This window comes from Medicago sativa, chromosome 6, assembly GCF_051527215.1.
Source record: "Medicago sativa cultivar Bolivia chromosome 6, Bolivia_mono, whole genome shotgun sequence".
Classification (NCBI taxonomy): Eukaryota; Viridiplantae; Streptophyta; class Magnoliopsida; order Fabales; family Fabaceae; genus Medicago; species Medicago sativa.
In genome coordinates, this window is record NC_140754.1 from 54,498,287 (window position 1) to 54,500,858 (window position 2,572).

General features: G+C 34.4%; 1 pseudogene; it reads right to left on the minus strand.

The window, feature by feature from the left end:
- Positions 1-396: 396 nt before the first annotated feature.
- LOC146915718 (chaperone protein ClpB1 pseudogene) lies at positions 397-974 on the minus strand (annotated as a pseudogene).
- Between the last annotated feature and the right edge of the window lie 1,598 nt (positions 975-2,572).

Sequence of the window (2,572 nt, forward strand, 5' to 3'; positions counted from 1 at the left end):
ACATGTTTATCTCTTGTTTGGACTAAAATTTCTTTATTTGGCACTTGGGACTTGACACTAACCTTATTTTTGGATTGAAAATTTGTTTGGCAGCTTGTGTAACTCATAATTATCACTAAACTTCAGTTAGTGTTATTCCTACATAAGATTACGCTGTGAGGTGATCGAGGTTTTCTTCTTTTCCTTTTTGGTTGGTTTCCATTTCGATCACTATTGTCGTTTGTTTGTTCTGTTGTGTGATCCTTTTGTATCTCTTTTATTCCATGAAGCATACTGATGGTATTTGAAACACTAGGTTCAGTCACATCAATCTATACAAACCTCCTCTCAAATGCTGCATCTTTTTCAACATACTTCTTGTTTTCTTCAATTATTGTTGCGCCAATGCATCTTAGGTTATCCACCACGATCAAGCATTGGTTTGAGAAGATTAGCAGCATCCATTGATCCTTCAATTCTACCAACACCAAGAACAAGATGGATTTCATTGATGAAAACAATTACCCTTCCTTCAGCTTCTTCCACTTCTTTCAAAACTTCCTTCAGCCTCTCTTCAAAATCTCCATTGCTCTTAGCACCAGCAACTAATGCGCCCATATCTAAAGCAAATATCTGTGCATTGGCAAGATTTCCAAGATCTGTTTTACCATTTTCAAGATCTTTTCTACCTCTACCATCCTTTGAGACAACCCTTCAACAACAACAGTTTTTCCAACACCTGGCTCTCCTACAAGAATAAGATTGTTCTTATTCCTTTTTGATAAAATCACGACAAGCCGTTCTATCTCTTGATCACGTCCAATAACAGAGTCAAGCTTCCCTGCTCGTTCAACCAAATCGCTACCATATTTTTTCAAAACTTGAAAATTTGTATCACCAAAAGCACTTTCAACTTTCTTCCCTTTACGATAAAGCTTGTCAACTTCTGATTTTACTCTAGAAACAGCGACACCAACTTCAAAGCTTTTGTACATGTTGGCAGATGTTCTCTTGAAGACTTAAAATGCTGTTGTTTGCCTAAATTGTATTGGTTCATTATTGATTTTTTATTTCAAAATTGTTGTTGGTTGAAGAGAATGCTTGTAATTTTATTTGTATTTATCGATGTTCTTTTGTTTTTCCCTTTTGTTATACCTATTTGGGCCAGGCAAGGACACTATCTAGATATGAACAAAGATGATATTAATATTAAGAGTCCCATGTTACATGTCACACATCACCTTTGATGGCCAAGTTATATCATGAATGTTATTGGAAAGGTCGATTTCTTGCTAGCATCTCTCGTACAAAGTATGCATCTTTAAGCACTAAAGTTGCTTGCTTAATGCACAAATAATTATCATCAATAATTCAAAGGTGGTTTAGAAATCAACGTAGCATCAATTTGCGTAACAGATTTATAGTAAGATAAGATAGTTGATACAACTTCTATTCTTGTCTTATTATTACCAACAGGTCTTTATTGCTCATCAGCAATTTTGAGAATGCTGACGCGAAGACAGTTTCTCAAGATAGAATCTATGTATGATATAACATGTCTTTAATTGAAGTTAATTCTAAATAAATAGAATATGGAGCCAAGGGATCAACTCTGGTTAATCTGTTTGCTGAAGCAATCAAAAGGCCGTTACTTTCATCACAGTCAATTCCAAATCTGAACTCTAGATTTGCACGTACATTATTTGTCTTCAATTGGGACTTAAGGCAATCAGATTCAAGTCTTAGTGGAAGAAAATTTTGCTATTTATTTATTTGAAATTGCTAAAAACATGTGTTCTTTGTCGTGATTAAAGAAATATTTTTATAGTTATGCAGGAAACTTGTATACTTTAGCCTCATTATCTGAATAAAGTTTACACTATTCTGATTTAGCTTGGCTTATCTCTTCTCATTAAAAGCATGTGAGTATAACTTAATTTTTAACTTATTGTAATAACTAGGTAGCTCATTGATTGTTTTGTAAATGAACATCAGAGAATAAGGATCCGGTTGTCAAGATGTGCATTCAGGCAGATCTTCCTGATCAATAGCTTCATCGGTCTCAATGTCGGGTAGTTCACCAAAACATTGATGAGTTTTCTGAACAAACTCATCAATTTCTTGTTGATTATCGTCTTGATAGTCCTTATCAGTTAGATTCCATAATTTCAATTCATTTGTGTCATACACCTTCTGCATAATAAAACCGGGATGTTGCTTACGATCTGGAAGTTGTTTGTGTATGGGAACAAAATGCACCACACATTTATGCATAATAGATTCTGCAAGAACTTCATCTTGGTGGAAACTATAAAACAACTCTTTGTTGTCAATCGATTGCCACCTACCACCTCCTTTTTTTTCTGCTTCATCTGGACAGTAAAACCACTGTCCTGTAATCATCAAGCTTCCATTTAGGGATTGTGTGATGTCCTGACAAAAAACATCTCTGGAAATCAAAAAATAGAAATGTAACACCCATACTAGACGTATCTAGAAAGTCTAGCATGTGCGTTAGTTTAGTACTGGATACATTAAAAAATTACAACATAAAAACTTCGAATGAATATATTATACAACAAAACGCGTTCGT